Source organism: Pleurodeles waltl, chromosome 2_2 (assembly GCF_031143425.1).
Source record: "Pleurodeles waltl isolate 20211129_DDA chromosome 2_2, aPleWal1.hap1.20221129, whole genome shotgun sequence".
NCBI lineage: Eukaryota > Metazoa > Chordata > Amphibia > Caudata > Salamandridae > Pleurodeles > Pleurodeles waltl.
The window spans coordinates 213,060,043-213,083,460 of NC_090439.1; the positions used below are offsets into that span (position 1 = coordinate 213,060,043).

The 23,418-nt window shown below is 48.5% G+C and overlaps 1 protein-coding gene across 1 annotated transcript in view; it reads left to right on the forward strand.

Annotated features, from left to right (window-relative positions):
* The window catches only part of DNAH5 (dynein axonemal heavy chain 5), a 4,110,061-nt gene that overhangs the window by 2,916,448 nt on the left and 1,170,195 nt on the right, over nucleotides 1-23,418 (forward strand). The window lies entirely within an intron of this gene.

Sequence of the window (23,418 nt, forward strand, 5' to 3'; positions counted from 1 at the left end):
GCATCTCCACTAGCTGGAGTGCCTTGGGGCATTGTAACACAAAGCTTGAGCCTTTCAGGCTCACTGCTAGGTGTTACAGTTCCTGCAGGGGGGAGGTGTTAAGCATCTCCACCCAGTGCAGGCTTTGTTTCTGGCCTCAGAGAGCACAAAGACTCTCACCCCAGGGGGTCAGAAACTCGTCTCTCAGCAGCAGACTGGCTCAGACCAGTCAGTCCTGCACTGAAGGATTGGGTAAAATACAGGGGGCATCTCTAAGATGCCCTTTGTGTGCATTTTTTAATAACTCCAACACTGGCATCAGTGTGGGTTTATTATTCTGAGAAGTTTGATACCAAACTTCCCAGTATTCAGTGTAGCCATTATGGAGCTGTGGAGTTAGTTTTTGACAAACTCCCAGACCATATACTTAATATGGCCACACTGTACTTACAATGTCTAAGAATAGACTTAGACACTGTAGGGGCATATTGCTCATGCAGCTATTCCCTCAACTGTGGTATAGTGCACCCTGCCTTAGGGCTGTAAGGCCTGCTAGAGGGGTGACTTACCTATGCCACAGGCAGTATTTTGTGTGCATGGCACCCTGAGGGGTATGCCATGTCTACTTTGCCTTTTTCTCCCCACCAACGTACACAATCTGCAATGGCAGTGTGCATGTGTTAGGTGAGGGGTCCCTAAGGGTGGCACAACACATGCTGCAGCCCTTAGAGACCTTCCCTGGTCACAGGGCCCTTGGTACCACTGGTACCTTTTACAAGGGACTTATCTGTGTGCCAGGGGTGTGCCAATTGTGAAAACAATGGTACATTTTTAGTGAAAGAACACTGGTGCTGGGGCCTGGTTAGCAGGGTCCCACCACACTTCTCAGCCAAGTCAGCATCAATATCAGGCAAAAGTGGGGGGTAACTGCAACAGGGAGCCATTTTCCTACAGTATATACAGAGCCAACTTCCTACATTGGTGGATCAGCGGTGGGGTCTAAGACTTTGCATTTGCTGGCCTACTCAGCCAATACCTTGTAGTGTGGTCAGTTTTACGTATCCTTTGCGCATTAGCTTCAGGCTTTAGGCCTTTGTGCATTTTGCCCTGGATGTATTTTATTCATTTGCCCCCAGCTTAGAGCCTCTGTGCACTTTGCTCTAAATGCTTTTATTCGGCTTCGTACTGTTATTTTTCAAATAGCCAGTTCTACGGTCTTGTTTTATATTTCATATCACACTGTTTAGCCTACTTCAGCACTAGAGTTCTCCATAACACATTCCTGTTCACTCTGTGCTTCAGTCAAGGATACAGTCTGGTACATTGCCGATAGACGTGGTAGGAGTTTAGTCTTTGGCATTCCTGCGTAGGGACATTTTGTGATCACGCTGACATGTTAGTTATAAAAACACTTCCTTGTCCCAATACACGCAAGAGGGAGATTCCGACCAGGGAACCACAACTAGACGCTGACTGCCTCGTTGCAGATGCTGAACCAGATCACAGGCCTTTGCTCAGGTATGAGGGCTGATGTCTCCCGAGGCATTCAGAAAGGCAAGTTAGAAGCTTAACATGCTGTGCTCGAAATAGAACTAGCTGAGGGAGAGTAGAAATAGTTAAACACCATGATAGCGTTATTCTTATGTTTTACTCTCCTCGTGACTATTTCAATCCTACTGTGTTGTATGGTTCTGGTTATTGCGGCTCACGCCTTTTTATCTAAAATGCAGTTGTTTTATTAAAACATTATATAAAACTTATACTGCCTTTGTCATTTGTATATGAGATCGTACTGTAAATGAGAGAGTTGGTTTGAATCTGAGTGACCACGACTTCCCTGAGAAGTTCCAAAGATGTCATGCGCTCGGCTGCCCAATCATCTCTTCCCTTTTGGAGAAATGAGGCACTGCTAGTTAGCCGGAGCAAAACCGGATTTAGGGTGACAGAGGTCCTTCCAAGTGGGTCAGACTCAGTCCCCCACACCGGGAACGATCCTGCTGCCTAGAAATCCAGTAGTCTCATTTAGGATAATGAGAGCCCACGCAACATGGCGCCGCCAACGATTGGTCTGGCTCTAATTTTTGGGTCCGGCTGACTCTCTCGGTCTCATATATATATTGATTCCTCAGTTCCGTAAGCGGAGACGTCCGTGGGGCTGAGGATTTCCGCCGCCACGGGATAGGAGCATCCTATTACTTAGTGGTCGGTTGTTCAAGTTGGAACTTTGAAAAGAAAACCCCGTTATTGGTGTTTTCTCTGCCCTAGTGCTATTTTTATAATGGCGAATCCTCAAGTAGTGAACGTAGCACTTAATATGCGCCAACCGCTCACAGGACATCTGATAGCGCATGGACTGACGGTCCAGGGGGGTCCGGTCACTTTTGTGGTGGACGCCCATGCAGCCTATAGAACAGAACTTTTTTATTCTTGGGTCGTATTCCCAGCAGTTGATGGGGGTACAAACACTTTTCACGAATACACTATTGCGAATGTCCCTGGACAGTATAGGGCATATGCATACTTAGAGATACCTTTATCTTATCAAGAACACCATAACTGGCTTGATGGCGCCCTCCCACACATAGTAGCACAAGCTAGGTTAGGTCCACTGAGTAATGATGGTCCGACCTGGCCTTTATTGGCTACTTACACACCATATCCTGCAGTTGCTAATTTGGCAGTGGCTGACGTACGTCGTTTATATATAGATTTAGCAACTACATACAGAAGACTGGTTCATTTTGTGATGCAGGCTTTAAATACTAATGCAGCGCGTTCTGCTCCGGCTCACCCACAGGCAGTGGTTCCACTGTACACTCAGTTATGGGTAAGGTACTGGCTAAACGTGAGGAAACTCTATTTTGGCTGGCGCAAAAAATTAATACGCTGGAAGCAGTATTTCCCCATACGGGACCTCAGGATAAACATAGAATATTGACGATGTGTTTGCCGTATGGAATGGTTCCTCCAGTGGACCATTGTAATACCTGGGGCATGGTGTTTGCCGCGCTCTACACTACAGCACACGGTACACCAACATTGGCTAATTTACCGGAAGTGCTTAAACAAATTCAAGATGAATATGGGGCTGCCCCCGCCTTAGATTTAGGCATGCAGCTGATGGGCAATTTTGCCGCAGTTTCTTCTATTATTTTGAGTAATCTTAAGGGAGAGGCAGTGGCACTAGCCGTGCGTATGCGTCTTCGAGACGTTCCGCAGATTAATCAGGAGCGGGAACTCCCGAGAATAATAGCAGAAACATATTCCAGTATTGGTCGCGATAGCCTATGGGCTAGACCGCAAAAACCCCAATTGCAGGGTAAAAATAGTAAAGATCATGCTAAACAACAGCAGCCTGAGGGTACTAAAAAGCACTGGGAAAAGAAACAGCAAACACCTAAAAAAGATGGGGGACAGTCTCCGCAACCGGAGACCCCGCAGAATAGGTATAATCTCAGGAATAGGGATAATTTGAAGACGCCTGATAGATATCAATATACTGATACACGCCAATCTTGTTCCTTTCAGGACTCCTCGGACAAGAGAAGTGAGAGAGGTGGGCGGTCAGAGCGGAGAACTGAGTACGTGAAACCAAGACAGGAATCACAACGCTCAACGGAGGTTTCTGTTAAACAGAAAGAGAAACCGCTCCAACAAAAACAACAATTTAAGAAGAAGAAAGTGGCAGCAGTCTCAGTTAGACATGCCGCTCAAGAGGAGAGTTCTCTTGACGAACAAGACATGGGCGTTGGCACAGTTAGACAGCGCGGCAGAGGTCACAATAGTTCGCCGGAGTCTTCTAGAGCATCTGGAGGTGAAAGAAACTGATGACTTCATACAAGTCGAAACGGCAGATATGCGTGTCTCTGATCCTGATAGAGTATATAAAGTAACTTTGCAATTAGAAGGGGACATTGACTGCATTGTACATGCCATCTTTTGGGACCATGTGGTAAAATCATATGACGTTCTGCTGGCCGAACAAGATTGGCCACCTGACTTTGTTCATGACTGTCTGGTTGGGGAGGAGGTTATTACACCATCATTCTCACCACTTGTTCCGAGAGAACTAGCGGAGTCCTATAGGAAATCATGGGCTCTGGCACAGGCCCCCGCCCTATATAGAAATAACGTGGGGTGGGATAGACAATCACCTTATCATGTAATTCCAATAAGGCTGAGGCGAACCTCAGCCGCAGCCGCAGTATCCTATCAAATTTGAGGCAAGGGCATCGGTTAGGAAAATTCTTACACAATTGGAGTACCAGGGTATAATTGAACCCTGTGTCTCGCCGATGAATAATCCCTTATTTCCAGTTGCTAAACCGGACCATTCATATAGAATAGTGGTGGATTACAGACACTTAAATGGACATACACGCACATATGCAATACAGAATTCACACAGCGCAGCGCTTATGAATAATATTGTGTGTAAAAAATACAAAACAACATTAGATATCTTGAATGGATTTTTCTGCCAAAATATTGCGCCCGAAAGTAGGGTCTATACCAGTTTCAGTGCGTTTGGCTCTCAGAAAAAGTTTTGTCGTTTGCCTCAGGGGTATAAGAATAGCCCAGGACTATTTTCGGCTTGTGTAACTGAAATTCTGCACGAGTTGGACCCTGAAGCTTTGTCATATGTTGATGACATATATTTGACGGACGATGAGGTACTGCAGCATCTAAGGCGTGTAGCACGCATTGCTGTGGGGTTTGCTGGAATTGGCTATAAGTTTAATTTTAAGAAATCGAAGATTGCCTTCCTCAGCGCCATTTTCCTGGGATATGAGTTGTCGAATGAGGGCGAGAGCTTAGCGCCACATTTTTTGGAGAAATGTGCTCAATTGCAGCCTCCTAATAGGGTTCGGAAGCTCCAGTCATTATTGGGGTTTCTGAATTTTGGCCGAACTTACATTCCTGATTATGCTACGCGTATAAAACCCTTATACAAGTTGATTCGCCCCCGAATTCTTCGAGTAGATTTTGGACGATTGAGCATACACATATTCTTCGAGACCTACAAACTGATCTCTTAGCAGTTAAACATTTACACACTCGGGACAATAAAACGCATCTGGTAATCAGGGTAATACCTGGTGCTGTTGGGTTTACATATGTCACCTTTAATGAGGGTGAGACTGTCCCGATAGCATACAAGTCACACTTGTATTCTGCTGCAGAGCAACGATTTGCACAAATTGAGAAAATACTCACTGCTGTACAGATGGCTGTGATTAAAGAAAGACCTCTTGCCCAGGGCCAACGCATCATTGTCGTTTCCCCGATTCCGGCCTTAGAGGCTGTTACTAAAGCGAGTGTTCCTAATTCGAAAGCTTTACACCCGCGATGGATACAATGGGCTACGTCTTTGACAGCCACTGATGTAGATTACATATTTGACCCTAAACTGCAGACTCAAGAATTTCTTCAATATGAAATGGAAAACCCAGTTCCCTCTGGCACGTTACCTATTGACCAATATCAGATGGTCATGTATACAAATGGCTCTGCTCAGCCAGCGGTTGGGACTAAACAACAGTATTCTGCTGCATGTGCGGTGGTGAGCGGCACTATGGAGGGGGAAGTGTTCTGCCCCCGACATACTTATACGCAGACCTTGGGAGATTGTACGGCACAGTTGGGTGAGCTCAAAGCTCTATTGTTAGCCCTGGAACACGCGGATCCGGCGATACTAACCTTGCTGGTCTGTGACTCCTACTACTGTGTTCAGTCTTTCAATGAATATTTACACTACTGCAGGTTGAATGGGTTCAGAGATTCTAAAGGCAATTCCATTAAACACAAATTGTTGTGGGGGAAGGTTGCGAATCTGAAGGAAACACTTCCTAAAGTCCATGTTGTACATACACTTGGACACCAGCGCGTTGGAATACACGTTGCTGGAAATACTTTGGCTGATGAAGCCGCGAAGTCGGTAGTGGCAGTTGCCACTGTGGCTGCAGTGACTCGTTCGAGTTCCAAACCAGACACAGAGATTTTGGCTGCCATAAAAGCTACGGCTGATGGCACGCCATTTCCTAAAGGATTCCCTTCTAAATATAGTTACTGCTTGGGTAGTATGCTAAATGCTGCTGTTAAAATTCCAGGCGTTGGTGTACGTGAAATGCCCAATAAAATTGAGAGACCTCAATTAATTTCTGCAGCACATGAGGGGGCGGCATCTGCACATGCTGGTGTGGTTGCCACGATTTCACTCTTACAGGCTCGTTATTGGTGGCCTGGTCTCTATAAAGAGACAAAGCAGTATGTCCTTTGTTGTGACGTCTGTCAACAAATTAAAGCTTCGACGGCTAGACGCCCACAGCAGACGCCCCTTCTGATTTCGAATAAGCCTTTACAGTGTGTGTACTTGGATCATTGTGGTCTGCTGACGCCAGATAGTGCATACAAATATATTTTGGTTGCTGTAGATTCGTGCTCCAGATTTGTGTGGGTCTGGCCACAAGCGCTCGGCTGACGCTCGGACTGTTATTAAAGATTTGCGCATCTTTGTCGATACATTTGCAGTTGCGGCTTTTCATTCGGACCAGGGCCCTGCTTTTGCCTCTAAGGCTTTCAGGGACACCATGGCTTAGTTGGGGGTCCAACTCCAGTTCTCGTCTCCATTTCATCCCGAGGAAAATTCTGTCGTGGAGCGTTTAAATCATGATTTAAAGCAATCCTTAACGGCCAGAGTTATAGGTACGGGTCGTAGTTGGCTAGCCCACCTGTATGGAGTACAGAGAGCACTTAATAACTTGCCTAGAAGGTCCCTGGGGGGTCGTACCTCATATGAGTGCCTGTTTGGAACACAAATGTATGTTCCTGATCTAGATGGTCCTGGTGTGGAGGCGGCAGATACGCCCTTTGACATAAATGATCGTGTCACTGTTTTACAGGATTTACAACAATTCCGTGAAGATAACTCTTCTGCGAGTGCTGCCTCCACAGGAATTAAGGATGAGCCAGTAACGCCTACTGGTTGGATACCCAGGATTGGGGATCTTGTGCATGAAAAGGTCGCAGTAAAGAAAGAATTTGGTCCTTCTTATCGAGCACCAGTCCCTGTGTTAGGGGTTAGCGGCACGAGAACTGTAATTTTACCGTCGCTGCACGGGGCCAAAGGAAATCGCTTTGTTTCCATTGATAATGTCAAGTTACAACATGTGGCTGATTCTGCACAGCAGACCAAGAGGGACACCAAGTAGTTCCGGAATCCCTCTCACTACTGGGGACGAAGTCCCGCTGCAAGTGATTTGCACTGATGCTGTTTCCTCTCCGAGCTTGGGGAGGGTGGAAGCTGATATTGCGATTGTTCCACAGACTACGATTAATTTGGAATCTTTTGATCAAGTTGCTGTACATTCTAATGATATTTCTGAACATGTGGTTTATAGCGTGCCAAGGCGAGAGCCACCATCTGCTTCTTTGTTCACGGTTGCACCTTTTGCAAGAACTGCCTCTGGCTGCTTCAACGACACTGATGATGCCGTGTCAGGCTCCTCGTCCTCTCTATCTTCAACCCGAGGTCCACGTAAGCTGCTGTGTTGGCTTAAACACACATATTTTGTTTGTCCTTTGAACTATTTGTGGCTTTTTATGACTGTAATGACTCTTTTCTTGTGGTTGGGATTTGTGGTTACTTTTTTTTTGGTAATACATGGTCATTTTCTTCCTGAACGGTCTGACATTGAGCACATGGAGACAGTGTTGAAACCACATTTTTCGTCTCATATGGTTCGAAGAGACTTGTCCAATGTGAACATTTCTGCAATACCGATTCCGGATGGGATTGTGTGGGATAAAGTGATGTTTGATATATATGGTCCCACTGAATTGATTCAAATACCGTATGTTCTCAAGTTATCAATGAATGATATCGTTATACCAGGCATTGTTTCTGATGATTGGGATGTGAAGACTTTAGATTCTATGCTGACAGAATTGCAATATTATACTGTCTACGACGATGAAGATGCTTACCTATTTAGGGATAATCATGGTGACATGTTTTGCTACAATTATTATGGACACCACTTTATTCATAAAGCGAGTAGCCCTAAGTCGATATTTGATTATGTGCAATGGGAACATTGCCCGACTCCTCCACAGGGGAGTTCTAAAACGTATTATGATAAATTTGCATATTTTTCTGGGCATAATCAACAGAATGCTAAGTCTTACTATTTTAAAGTTACTCCGTATGCTAATAAGCAAATGTTATTGACCGATACTAAATTACTGTATTCGAATTTGTTTGAATCTAAACTTTCGGTTGAGGGGTATGAATATTGGTTTAAGACTGTTGACTTTAAAAGTGTCTGGGGAACGAAAAATTGGCAAATGCGAGGCAGGGACACTTTATTTAGGGCATGTATTATTCCTCTCCAAATGATTTTCCTCAATGACACTGTACAACAGACTAGCGGTTTGGGCTTAGCAACGATTGGAGATTTGAATTTGCCTGGTATACCTGTCCCTTCCAAATTGAACAATTGGCAGCGATATGTTAATGCCACGTTTAGTGAGTTTACGCACTGGTCCAGAATGGTACGCTTAACACTTCATTGACACATCCGGGCGTGTGGTTATTATGGCCCATAGACACTAATGGGTGTCATCAGCGTTTTGTCACCTCTTCAGGGGGGTTCAGGACTAGTAGGGCAGACCCTCGCTACATATCACCAGAACATGCTGATATCATAACTACATTCAGCGTGGGAAAGCTTTGTCAGCAATGGTTGAAGTCATCCACGCTGGATGCAGTTAAGTCACATCTCACGTTACTGTCTAATGATACTGACTTACAAGATTTTTTGTCAGGACCAAGGATGCCAAGGAAGAAGCGTTTTCTTTATGAAGTATATAATGAGATTTGAAAGCTTTCACAGCAAGAGGCAGCGGCCCGGTTGAGACAAATTGATCAGGAAAATCTGATACAGGCTTTGTCTGTTGTGGATAATGGGATGCATACCCTTTCAGACCTTGTTTACACAATTGACAACATCGTTTCCTCTGCTATAGACATTATTAAATCGGATATGTCTTCTTTATATCATGGGCAGAGTCAGACGCGGTCCATCATGCAGCTGGGTTGGACTCTACAGACCTTGAAGGCAGGTCGCGTTCCATGGCAGCACATTCGTGCCAGGGAGATATTTATTTCCTTTAATTTGACTCGTCAACAACAGCTGATGGCTAAAAAGGAAGCGACGTATGTTATGTTAAATATTGAAAAATTGGAGAAACTGCCTTTTACGGTTGCTGAGATTCCGTCAGCTGAGTGGTTGATTCATGGGGTTATTAATCTGCCTATCTCCACTCTGCAATTTACTTCTTGTTTAAAGCACATTCCGGTGGGTAGATATGAACGGTTGGGAGACAGTTACATACACGAGGTGTCGGAGCTTCCCTTTCTATACAGATGTATTAATGGTTTGAGGGAGGTTTTTCTTAGCGGTAGCGAATGCGAAACTTCTGTCAGCCATTCCATGGTTTGTAAACAGCTGTCCTTGCACGGGGCGTGTAATGCCTCGATTGCTAACTTAGCTTGTTATCTGAAGGGAGTTCCAGTCCCAGTAATTAAAAACACTTTCCAGGTGCTTTCAAACGGCAGTTACATCCTTCTTAACAGTGAACCCTGTTGTGGCATGCGTGCCGGAATAGTTTACGGAGTCGTTGTCACCAAAGCCGTTACATGCTGCGGGAATGTGTTGTTTACCCCCACTCAAATTAGGGAGGTAGGGGACATCTGGCCTCATATTGCTACTTCCAAGGTAAATTTCGACAAGTTGAGTCGATTTAAGGCTCTATTTTTTCAAAAGCATGTGGCCCTTACATCTGCTAGCGAGACCTACGCACTTCAGGTGGCAAGGTCATCGGCGGAAATACAGTCCCTTTTGAATACTAACTTTCCGAGTCACTTTGGTGAACTCGTGGGACGTATATTTAATGCGTCCAGCACTGCTGGAATTGCACATTTTTTCAAAGCCGTTGGTGTTGGTTTTGCTCACACCTTCTCTTCTATATTCGGTTTAATACCTTTGGCTATTCACTCTATTTTCGGAAGCATTTTTGGGGGTTTCCCGATTACTTTGGCTTTATTGGCTGGGGTTTTGCTGTTGCTACTGTTCTTCCGCAATGGCTGTCCCGCCGCAACGAGATCCCATGTTGGCGCTCCCGTCAGCGCAGCTGTGTCGTGAACGCATGATGCAGCATTTTGGAGCGACACTCCTGGTACAATTGGAGTGTGACTGGTCTCTGACTTTCCGGCCGGTTTTGGAGTGTGTGCAACCCGTGTTTCGGTGCCTCTGGTGCTCGTTTGAACATGCACTGGCTCTCTGTCTCTCACTGCAGTGCCCTCCAGTGGTCGATGCTGATCTGTTGATGTTCCCAATTAGGGCTCATTCCCAGACTTGTGTACTACGGTTGCTTCGTGAGGCAGTTTATGAAATTCCCTTCCTGGAGGAAGATGGTATTGTCTCATTCATAGGCCCTGCACGGGGTGCCGCCCTGAACGGTTTTGGGGCTTTGGAACACACCTGCTCCATGGTACTTTTTGGCGTGGATCTTCCGATATTGATATATATCGAAGTGGAGGAACTCCTGCTTTCTATTGCTTCTGTCTGACAATTGGATTTTTTTTCAATAAAACAAAAATTGACATTATATTGAATTTGGCTTTATCGTCACATGCTTCCCAAATGTATGACTTTGTTGTCCTCTGACATTGTTGAAATGTATATTTTTATGTATTGTTTATATCTGGGGCACACTTTTATATTATTGGAACCACTTGCTACCGGCAAGGGGAGGGTGTAGTGTGGTCAGTTTTAGGTATCCTTTGCGCATTAGCTTCAGGCTTTAGGCCTTTGTGCATTTTGCCCTGGATGTATTTTATTCCTTTGCTCGCAGCTTAGAGCCTCTGTGCACTTTGCTCTAAATGCTTTTATTCGGCTTCGTACTGTTTTTTTTCAAATAGCCAATTCTACGGTCTTGTTTTATATTTCATATCACACTGTTTAGCCTACTTCAGCACTGGAGTTCTCCATAACACATTCCTGTTCACTCTGTGCTTCAGTCAAGGATACAGTCTGGTACATTGCCGATAGACGTGGTAGGAGTTTAGTCTTTGGCATTCCTGCGTAGGGACATTTTGTGATCACGCTGACATGTTAGTTATAAAAACACTTCCTTGTCCCAATACACGCAAGAGGGAGATTCCGACCAGGGAACCACAACTAGACGCTGACTGCCTCGTTGCAGATGCTGAACCAGATCACAGGCCTTTGCTCAGGTATGAGGGCTGATGTCTCCCGAGAGATTCAGAAAGGCAAGTTAGAAGCTTAACATGCTGTGCTCGAAATAGAACTAGCTGAGGGATAGTAGAAATAGTTAAACACCATGATAGCGTTATTCTTATGTTTTACTCTCCTCGTGACTATTTCAATCCTACTGTGTTGTATGGTTCTGGTTATTGCGGCTCGCGCCTTTTTATCTAAAATGCAGTCGTTTTATTAAAACATTATATAAAACTTATACTGCCTTTGTCATTTGTATATGAGATCGTACTGTAAATGAGAGAGTTGGTTTGGATCTGAGTGACCACGACTTCCCTGAGAAGTTCCAAAGATGTCATGTGCTCGGCTGCCCAATCATCTTTTCCCTTTTGGAGAAATGAGGCACTGCTAGTTAGCTGGAGCAAAACCGGATTTAGGGTGACAGAGGTCCTTCCAAGTGGGTCAGACTCCGTCCCCCACACCGTGAACGATCCTGCTGCCTAGAAATCCAGTAGTCTCATTTAGGATAATGAGAGCCCACGCGACAACCTGATCACACGACTAAACTTCCAAAAATTGTCATTAGAAATTGATTTTTGCAATTTGACTATTTTTCTAAATTTTTAAAAGTCCTGCTAGGGCCTTGTGTAAGTCCCTGTTAGCATTTCTTTTGAGGTTTAAAAGTTTGTAAATGTTAGGATTTAAGTTCTAGAAGTCATTTTTAGATTCTTAAAAAGTAATCCCAACTTTTAGAGTTAAAATGAGTCAAACAGAGGAGACAGTGATGGAACTGAACCTCACTCCTTACCTGTATCTAGGGATGTCAACGTTAAGGTCTCTCTGTAAGATAAAAAAGATAAAAATTAGGTCCAACCCTACCAAGGCAAAACTCCAGGAGCTCTTGGCAGATTTCACAAGGTACCACCCCTAGGATATGGAGGATACTCCTTCAGATGGGGAAATTAGTGAACAGGAGGAGGAACTCCCCCCCCTTCTTTCCTAAATAGGAAGGACAGGGCTCCTAGAACCCTGTCCCCAAAATCATAGTCAGAGAGCCTGGTTCTTCCACAGGGGAGTCCAGTGCCTCTGTAAGCATTGAGGACAGCCTCAATAAAGAGGACATCCTGTTAGCCAGCATGGCCAAGACATTGGATTTGGAGAAGCAGCTCCTAGCCATAGAAAGGGAAAGAAAAGAAATGGGTTTAACTCCCATAAATGGTGGCAGCAACTTAAATAGGGTCAGAGAGAATAATGACATCCTAAAAATCCCGAAAGGGATTGTAACTAAATATGAAGAAGGTGATGACATCACCAAGTGTTTCACGGCTTTTGAGATGCTTGTGCAACCAGAAAAGTAAGCAGATCTCATTGGGGAGCTCTTCTTTGGGAAATGTCATTGGAAAGTGTAGGGATAGACTCCTCATACTCCCTGGTAAAGATGCAGAATCTTATGACCTCATGAAGGTTACTCTGATTGAGGGCTTCGGATTCTCAACTGAGGAGTATAGAATTAGGTTCAGGGAGGCTCACAAAACCTCAAACCAGACCTGGGTTGATTTTGTAGACTACTCAGTGAAAACACTGGATGGTTGGGTAACTGGAAATGAAGTGCATGACTATATTGGGCTTTATAATTTGTTTATGAAGGAACACATTTTAAATAACTGCTTCAATGAAAAGTTGCACCAATATCTGGTAGACCAACTCCAATTTCTCCCCAAGAATTGGGAAATAAGGCAGACCACTGGGTCTTGACCACTGGGTCAAGACTAGGGTAACCAAAACTTCCACTGGGGGTGACCAAAAGAAAGGGGTTACAAAGCCTCCCCAGGAGAAAGTGGGTGACACCAGAAATAAAGAAAAAGAGTCCGCTGTAGGCCCCCAAAAAAACAGTCCATGTGGGTGGGCCCCAAGACACAACCCAAAACAAAGGTGAGTACCAGGGTAAGAACTGGGATGCCACTAAGGCATGGTGCCACAAATGTAGATAAACAGGGCCCCACAGCAAGGACGCTTCTTGTCCCAAAAACAAACCCACTAGCAAAATCCCAGGGGTGGCCAGTGTAGCCACTGGGGATGACTCCTCAGATGAGGAGGTCCTCATAGCCTTCAACTGGAGAAAGGGTCCAACAGGTGATTTGGAGATTCCAGAGGGAAGTAGACACTTCCACCACCTACTGGTGAATGGAATCCCAGCCACTGCCGTGAGGGACACCTGTGCCAGTCACACTGTTGTGCATGACAGGCTGGTGCTCTCAAACCAGTACATCCCAGGTGAGACTGCCAAATTAAGGGCCAGCGCAGACAAGGTCACTAATAGGCCTGTGGTTTTATTGCCCCTAGAAGTGGGTGGGACTTTTAGCTGGAGAAGGGTGGTGTAGGAAGTTGGCTCTGTATATACTATCTCAAAGTAATAGATAGTGTGCACAGAGTCCGAGGGTTCGCCTTAGAGGTAAGATAGTGGCAAAATTAGATAATTCTAATGCTTTATTTTGTGGTAGTGTGGTCGAGCAGTAGGCTTATCAGAGGGTAGTGTTAAGCATTTGTTGTACACATACAGGCAATAAATGAGGAAAACACACTCAAAGACTTAACTCCAGGCCAATAGTTTTTGTTTTTTTAAAAACTTTTTATAAAACAGTGTTATTGATTTTATTGCAGAACAAAAAACCAACACAGCATAACTCCGATGGTCACGATTTACCTCCTCCGAATGAACAAAACACGAATAAATCGTAGCCACTGGACTTATGATCCCCATATAATCTCCATAAAGACATAGGTGCACTTCCCAGCTCACACCAAGGGATCACGCCCCGTGTCCTCCTCCCAGGATCCCGTCCATCTCCCCCACACCCGCTCATATTTAGCCGGGCAACCCCGTGCTTCATAAACCAGTTTCATTCGGCGGCGCCACCTCGCCAGCTCCACTCTCCAGCCTGAGGCAATATCCCTTTTGGCCACCAAACAAGCCATTCCAACAAAGGTGCGCTCCGCCCTGCTGGAGCCCACTCCCTCGAGAACCCCCAGCAGGACAGGTAGGGGGGCGGGCTCAATTTCCTCTCGCAATACTCTGGGCACCTCCGCTAACACTGCACGCCAGGGGGCAGCGATATCGGGACATGTCCATACCATATGAAAAAAGTCTGCATACGAACACGCACACTGTGGGCACGCCGCTTGACGCCTAAGGCCGGCCATGTGCATCTTTCTGGGGGAGAGGTACGCTGCATGGAGAAAATAGGTCTGCACCAATCTCAGTCGTGAGGTCATAGTCAACATTCTTGGGGCCATAAGGGCGTCCCTCCAGTTCTCCTCCGTCATCAGACCCACCCAGTGCTCCCATCTTGCCCGAAGCTTGTCAAGTGGCTGCAATGTGTTGGTGATCAACATGCAGTATATGAGCGATAACCCCCCTTTGCCTAGGTGTCCCAGGTTTCCACGCGGCTGAATTCTGGGAGAACCGATCCCGCCTGGAGGTGCACCTGAAGGGCATGACGGAGCTGTAAGTACTTATAGAACTGGGTCTGGGGGAGTGAGAATTGCTGTTGGAGTTCTTGGAAGCACCGCATGTGTGTACCCGCCCAGATGCCTCTGATTGACGATATCCCAGTAAGATCCCACTTATGAAACCCCCGGAGCGCCGAGACCTCCCTTAGCCAAGCACCCTGCCACAGTGGGGTTTGTTGGGTAAGCCGACGCCACCACCCTGACGCTCGCAGCACCACCCTTGTCACTTTGGGAATCCCACGTGGCACGGGGTCCCCGTAGTGCATCCCGAACAATTCAGAGAACCGATAGTCAGGAGCTCCAGCTGATAGGCGGAGTCCGATTATCCACCCCCCAACCAGTCGTTAATTACCAATAGGTGCATCGCCAGGTGATAAAGGTGAAGATTGGACATCCCCAGGCCACCCTTGTAAACATCCAACTGACAGACCCAAAGCGCTAGGAGCGGACGGGATCCATGCCACAGAAACTGTCACGCTGCTGCCTCCATGTCGGCAAACCACCGTTTGGGAACATGATAGGGGAAGTTTTGAAGTAAGTAGAGGAACCGGGGGAGTACCATAATCTTATATAGATCGATCTGTCCGAGGGTGTTTAGTGGAAGGGATCTCAATCTTTGGAGGTCGTCCTTGACCGGCCTGGATAGAAGCTTGACGTTCAAAGCCCATGCTAACTCCGGCAACAGAGCTATGTGGATCCCCAAGTACCGGAAGCTGTTTCGTTTCATAGGAAGGCTGTGCTGCCAGCCATAACAATCCCTGGAGTGATTGAGCGGGACCAATAAAGATTTACTAGGATTAACCACCAGACCTGATGCTTCAGCGATTAGTCCCAAAAGCTGAAGCACCCTGGGACCACTGCTGGGCGGGTTAGCCAGGTACAGCATGACATCGACCGCGTACCACTCTATACGGTCCTCCCTCCCGTTGGGCCACGACCATCCTTCAGTCAGAGGGTCCTCCCGAATTAGTTTCTCCAGTAGCTCCATCACCAGACCAAAGAGAAGCGGGGAGAGGTGACTACCCTGGCGGGTCCCCCTGCAAATGGGGAACCGATCCTAGACCGCCCATGTTGACCTGCACCCGGGCTGACGGAATAGAATAAAGGACGCCCACTAAAGCTTGGAACCATGGCCCAAGCCCCATCCTCACAAGGACACGGGTAGGTATGACCAATCTACTGTGTCGAATGCCTTTTCAAAGTCCACAAACAGAAGTGCCAGTGGAGGGGTAAGCAGGGCCGTGTGGGCCAGAGCCACGTGCAAGCGCCTAATACAGTGCCAGGTACTTCTGGCAGGCATGAAACCGCACTGGTCCTGGTGAACCAACGTGGGAAGCACCCTCTTCAGTCTCCGGGCCAATACTGTGGAGAAATTTTTTAGCTCTGTATTAATATTAAGGAGCGATATGGGTTGGTAGGCTGAGCAGTCCCGTGAGGGGGGTCCAGTCCGTGGGATCACCACAATAGTGCTCTGAGGGGAAGGCCCCCGTGTTTTCGGCTTCCCCATACATTGCCAGAAGGTGGGGGGCCAACGTATCCCGGAACCTCGTGTAAAACTCAGCGAGAAACCCGTCCGGGTCGGGCATCTTCCCCGTCGCCAACTTCGTCATTGCTGCCTCAACCTCATCTAAACTGAGAGGCTCATCAAGCTTACGCCTCTCCACTTCGGAAACAGTAGGGAGGGCCACTTCCATCAGCAATGGGGCCTCAATCTCAGCAAGGGGTCTGGGCCGTTCCTCATAGAGTCTCCGGTAATAGGCAGCAAAGCTCTGCGCAATCTCACTCGGAGTCCGAGAAACCGCACCTGAGTCGTCGACGATCTCCGGGACCACCCGGTCTGCCATCGGTCTGGTGGCAATCCAATGCAAGAGCTTGCCATTTTCGTCCCCCCCACCCGTACACACGGGCTACGGAGGCTCACCACATATGTTTGCTGTCTCAAGCGTTGTGTGCTTAATTTCCCCACGGACCAAGGCCAGCTGTCGCGAGGCCTCCACACCCACCGACCCGTCAATTTGGCCTTCCAAGCGCACCGCCCTCGCCTCAAGTACCGAGATTTTATGGTTGCGTGCATGCTCCCTTGCTCGGAGGAGCTGTCTGGCGTGCACCCTGACTGTGGCCTTACAGGCCCCCCAAAGGATGCCCGGCGACACCACAGATCCTAAGTTATGCGTAAAAAACTCAGAGAGCTGATCGCCCAGTTCCTGGGTGTACTCGCCGTCCTGTAGTCACAAGGCGTTGAGCCGCCACATCGGTCGTCGGCCAGGCCTCCCTCCGTCTAAACAAAGGAGAAGTGGAGCGTGATCCGATACCCCATGAGGAAGGATCTCTGCTCCCGTGAAACGGGGTACGTCAAAGGCAGGTGCATGGAAGAGATCAATTTGCGCGTGAGTGTGGTGCGCTGCCGACGTATGGGCATACTGCCGCAAACGGGGGTGCCAAACCCACCACACGTCACAAAGACTCAGACCGTCCATCCATCTTCGCAAACCTGACGCCCCCACCCTGCGACTCGAGGACGGGGGCCCAGCGACATCAACCTTGGGGTCCACAACAGAATTAAAGTCCCCTCCCAGCACCGTCAGACCTGGGGGAAGTCCTGCCACCACCTCCCCCAGGGACACCAAGAACTGCTTTCACGCCCCAGGAGGGGCATAAACACTCAGGAGATTAATCGGGCACCCTCCCAGCAAGCCGGACACCACCACATCTCGTCCCTGCGGGTCAGACCGGGAGTCTGCTACCACCAGCGACACGGAACAGTGCAGCAAGATCGCCACTCCTCTGGAGCCTCTGGAAAATCAAGCATGATAGACTTTGTCGTACTCCCCCCCTCTCATAAGCACCGGACACCTGGTACCCAACAGATGGGTTTCCTGGAGCAGAACCACAGACGGGGTAGACCTGCGGATAGAGGAAAAGACCGCGGACCGTTTAATTTGATCTAAGAGCCCATTTACATTCCACAAGAGGACCCGTTGAGACTGTTCCAGCGTAGGTACTTGTGTGATAACTTCCTGTGTAGTGCCCCTACTTTAGCCTCCCTTTGTGGGACATCGAAAACATCGAAAAACATAAAACACGCCCAACCATAGGCAACAATGTGTAAACATTCCCACCCTACCCCCCTCCCCATACTTCCAACCCTGCAGCATCTGTCCCCCAAAACTGTGAATACAGAGTGTCAACAGTAAGCGTGGAGTGGTGGACCCCTCCTATGTGTCGGAGAATTGCAATATGGCCCTCTGCCGCCCCAAGTCTAATGTCACGCAGACATCAACTCCCATACCCTCTTCTTCAGTGCAGAGCTCTGAGAGATCAGCCACAAGAAATCCGAGGGGACTAGCTGAGGTTTTCGCCCTCCTGGGCCGACACCTGACCCTCACCGCCAAGGCCCCCCGGTGTCACCCCGTCCACAGGCTGACTCAGGCCCGCCTGGTCGTCCTCCGTCAATCCTTTACACCAGCCGCTCCACCTCCTCCTGCAGGATCTGGTCTGCCTGTGCCCCTCCAGGCCCCAGAGGAGCCACCGGGAGCGGGCCCCGCCTCTCCCCGCCCAGCCTGGGAGAGTTCCTCCGGGTCATCCGTTGCTCTTCCGTAAGCCAATCCCAGGCCGCCTCCGGGGACTCAAAGAAGGAGGATTTTCTGTTGTGGAGAACCTTGAGGCAAGCGGGGAAAAGTAGCATATAGCTCAACTGCATCGCCCGGAGCTTCTGTTTGACCCCTTCTTAGGATCGCTTCCTGGCCTGCACCTCCCGGGTATAGTCGGGGAAGATGAGGATCTTATTGTTATCTCAGCGAAGGTCCGACTGCACCCTCGCCTCCTGAAGGATGACGTCTCGGTCCTTGAAGTTGAGGAACCACGCGATCTTAGGCTTTCGGGGGCCGCCCGGCGGGGGCCGGGGCACCAGGGCTCTATGTGCACGTTCAATGGCAAACCAGGGGAGTTTCTGGGTGGGGACCCACAACTTTATCCAACTCTCTAAGAATTCACTTGCACGTCCTTCCTCTGCATCTTCAGGGAACCCCACAAAACGCAAGTTGTTACGTCTGGAACGGTTTTCTGTGTCCTCCGCTCTGTGATGTAGCTCACCGGTACGCGTTTGCAACTGCGCAACCTTGACTTTAAGATCTGCAATCTCGTCTTGGGCCTGAGAAACGCGGTCTTCCACATCCTTGATACGACCCACTGCTGATCGCAGATCTTGCTGCAGAAGCCCATGTCCTCACCCACCTCCCCGACTTTGGTCTCGACAGCCAACTGCGAGGATTGAATGGCCTGTAGAATGGTGTAGACCCCATCGGCCGCCGTCGCAGCGCCCACCTCCCGCGAGGATGTCTGTTTGGAAAATTGGTCAATGCGCTGCTGGGATGCAGGAGGTTGCTTACTTGCTTTGTCCTTCCCCATCGCCGTCTCCGGACCAGTAACTGCAAAACACGCCGATCTCCTCCCCGGGCCCCGAGTCGGAGTCCCAGGGGACACCACCGAGTCAGACCCGGCTCACCGGGGTCCACAAAAGAAGCCCGCTCGGGCCGAGGGCGGCCCACCTCCGCGGGGGCCTGGGGGACCACTCCGGGTCAGCCCAAGTGGCCGCAGATCTCTCTGGGCCTGCTACTCCCCTCGCCGGTATCAAGCCGACGGGCGTGGGTCCCTGCGCAGGTCCCGGCCAACAGCCATGACTCTCCTCTCGCAGCACCTGCTGCCCCGCTCAACCCTGTGCCTCACTCCACACCTGCGTCTTCAGGGTGCTGCAGCCGATCCACTGCCCGTGTGTGCCACCACAGCACCATTCTTTCCACTCGGTGGTGGGCCTGAAGGCCCTCGGTCCCAGCCCACACACGTGGCACGGGCCTCCGTTCCTCCGCCGTCAGGCCCTTCACTTCCCAGCCGTGGCTCAGACGGCCCCTTGTGGCTCTGGGAGGATTTCTCCCCGCCTCCCTGGACCGGGGGAGGCAAGAATCCACTGCTCGATCTCTACCTGCAGCGCCCGCGGACACGGGGCGCGTTCCTGGAAGGGCTTCTACGCAGCCCGGGAGGCAGCAGCCCCCCAGGCAGGAACGTTGCAAGCCTGCGGGCCTCTCCTGCAGGCCCCGGGTGCCGGCACCAGGCCACAGGGGCCAGACACACCCCTGGACCTCCTACGCCGGCTCCGGCCAGCTGCACACCCCGCCACTCCCCCGACTCACTGGGAGCCAGCAGGGACCCAGAAACGTCTCGGGGTAGCCGGGCCTAACAGGGCAGATGACAGAGTGGTCTGGAGCACTCCTAGAGTGCGACCGCCATCTTGACGCCCTTAGCCACGCCTCCAAGCCAATAGTTTTTATATAGAAAAATATATTTTCTTAATTTATTTTTAGAACCACAAGTTCAAGATTTGAAGTAAATACATAAAACGCAAGGTACTCCACACAGGTGAGTTAGGAACTTTGAATTAGAGCAATAGCATACACAGTTTTAGTAAAAATAGCAATAAGCTATTTTAAAAGTGGACACACTGCAAAAATCACCAGTTCCTGGGGGAGGTAAGTAATGGTTAGTTTGTCAGGTAAGTAAAGCACTTACAAGTCTCAGTTCCTGGACATAGGCAGCCCACAGTTGGGGGTTCAAGGCAACCCCAAAGTTACCACACCAGCAGCTCAGGGACGGTCAGGTGCAGAGGTCAAAGAGGTGCCCAAAACACATAGGTGCCTATGGAGAACAGGGGGGCTCCGGTTCCAGACACAAAAACACACCCTCAGCGGCACAGGGGCGGCCGGTGCAGTGTGCAAAGCAGGCGTTGGGTTTTGTATTGGATTTAATGGAGGGACCCGGGGGTCACTCTAGTGGTGCAGGCAGGGTACAGGGGGCCAGCCACCGACTGGGCTAGGCAGATGGTCTCCTGAGGGTCACTCCTGCACTGAGGTTCGGTTCCTTCTGGTCCTGGGGGCTGCGGGTGCAGTGCTTGGTTCAGGCGTCGGATCCCTTGTTACAGGCAGTCGCGGTCGGGGGAGCCTCTGGATTCTCTCTGCATGCGTAGCTGTGGGAGTCCAGGGGGGTCATCTCGGGCTACTCACAGGGTCGCAGTCGCCTAGGAGTCCTCCCTGTGATGTTGGTTCTCTGGATCTCCAGCTGTGGGCGTCGGGTGCAGAGGGAGAAGTCTCACGCTTTCGACGGGAAGAGTGAAGTCCTTTAAAAGTTGCAAGAAGTTGCAATAATGTTGCTGTTTGTTGAGCAGAGCCATTGGTCACAGAAGTTTCTTGGTCCTTAGGTTCAGGGCAGTCCTCTGATGCTTCAGAGGTCACTGGTCCCTGTTGGATGCATCGCTGTTGCAGGTTTTCGAGTCAGGAGACAGGCCGGTATGGCGGGGGTAAAGCAGTTGTCTTCTCCGTCGTCTCTGCAGGACTTTCTTCTTGGTTCAGGTTGCAGGAATCTGATTTCCTTGGTTCTGGGGTGCCCCTAAATACAACATTTAGGGGTGTGTTTAGGTCTGAGAGGCAATAGCCAATGGCTACTGTCCTGGAGGGTGACTACACCCTCTTTGTGCCTCCTCCCTGACGGGAGGGGGGCACATCCCTATTCCTATTGGGGGAACCCTCCAAAACTAAGATGGAGGATTTCTAAAGGCAGGGGTCTCCTCAGCTCAGGGCACCTTAGGGGCTGTCCTGACTGGTGGGTGACTCCTCCTTGTTTTAGTAATTAACTCCTCCAGCCTTGCTGCCAAAAGTGGGGGCAGTGGCCAGAGGGGCGGGCATCTCCCCTAGCTGGGGTGCCCTGTGGCACTGTAACAAAAGGGGTGAGCCTCAAAGGCTCATCACCAAATGTTACAGTTCCTGCAGGGGGAGGTGAGAAGCACCTCCACCCAGTACAGGCTTTGTTCCTGGCCACAGAGTGACAAAGGCACTCTCCCCATGTGGCCAGAAACTCGTGTGGTTGTGGCAGACTGGCATAAACTGGTCAGCCTAACACTAGAAGTCGTATTGGTATTCAGGGGGCATCTCTAAGATGCCCTCTGGGTGCCCTGTACAATAAATTCCACACTGGCATCAGTTTGCATTTATTGTGCTGAGAAGTTTGATACCAGACTTCCCAGATTTCAGTGTAGCCATTATTGAACTGTGGATTTTGTGTTTGACAAACTCCCAGACCATATACTATTATGGCTACCCTATACTTACAATGTCTAAGGTTTTGCTTAGACACTATAGGGACATAGTGCTCATGCACATATGTCCTCACCTGTGGGATAGTGCATCCTGCCTTAGGGCTGAAAGGTCTGCTAGAGGGGTGACTTACCTACGCCACAGGCAGTATTTTGTGAGCATGGCATCCTGAGGGGGGATTCCATGTCGACTTTGCCTTTTTCTCCCCACCAACACACACAATCTGCAGTGGCAGTGTGCATGTGTTAGGTGAGAGGTCCCTTAGGGTGGCTCAACACTATCAAACTATTTACTCAGTGAGTTGAAAAACCTTTAAAAACTGCAGTCTTCATTTTTAGATGGTGCCTCGCTTGCGGCCAACACTGCCTGAAGTCAACTTTGCCCTTTTTAAATCGGAATCATTGCAAGATGTCAATTGTAATGGTGTACTCAGATGAAATGTGGGTGAAGAGCTGATAAATGACAGTAAAGTTCTGTTTAATTCTACTGTCAGTGGGTGGAATGTGACTATAGCTTTTCTGTCTCTGGCAATACTGACAAAGTCAGTTTCAACAATTATAAGCCCAGTCAGTAGCTATACTACACACTATAAATTATGAGTTCATCTACGTCTTGTAGCTATTAGTAGGAGAGTCCTTGAACCAGTATTTTAGGGCATCTACTTTGGAGATATAACATCAGATACCTTTCTGTCTAAACACCACCAATCCAAACAAACCTATCAATGATGGTGGGAGGGCTGGTAGGCAAACCATTTAACATCATTTTTCCTCCCTTGATCTTGATTGTAAGATCAATCACCTGTATTGGAAACCAATGAAGAGCTCCTGGTGCGTACACAATGTATAAGATTCCACTAGATGTCCTGTCTTCATCCTCAGTATCAAGGAGCCAGTGTTTGTGCTATTGCCATCAATTTGTTATGTGATCTTAAATGGTAATTCTCAAATGCTCGAATAAGTGAAGGTGACGCAACACCCATATTATTTCATCTTGTTGTCAGAAAATCCTTCCACAGGAACTTAATCAGTCACTAATCCCAGCCACATCAGTCCATTCATCCGGCAAACCAGGGTGTAAGGGACATAGGGCAGCAAGTGCATAACACATCACAATATATAGATTCTTTCATGGTTCCAGAACGCCTCACAAAGGTATACAAATAAATCCCCACTTGTTTGGTGGTTTATATAAAATTAAGTTAATGTACTCTAAAATAGCTGCAGAGTTTTTTATTGTTTATTAATACTCTTGCAAAAGAAAAACGAAAAGGGAAAAATAGAAAATTTGCAACAAGATGTCATGTTCACCAATGCATCTAGGTCCTGATTTCTACTTTTTGTTCGCAGCAGTAGCGTAATTTTTTGACACAGAAGCGGCTTAAACGTAATTGTATTTTGTACGTTTGCGCCGCTTTTGCGTCAAAACATGACGGTAATGTGGCGCAAAAAATGTATAAATCAGGGCCTTAATGTTTTAACTATATGCGTGGTGTACTTCAAAGGCCG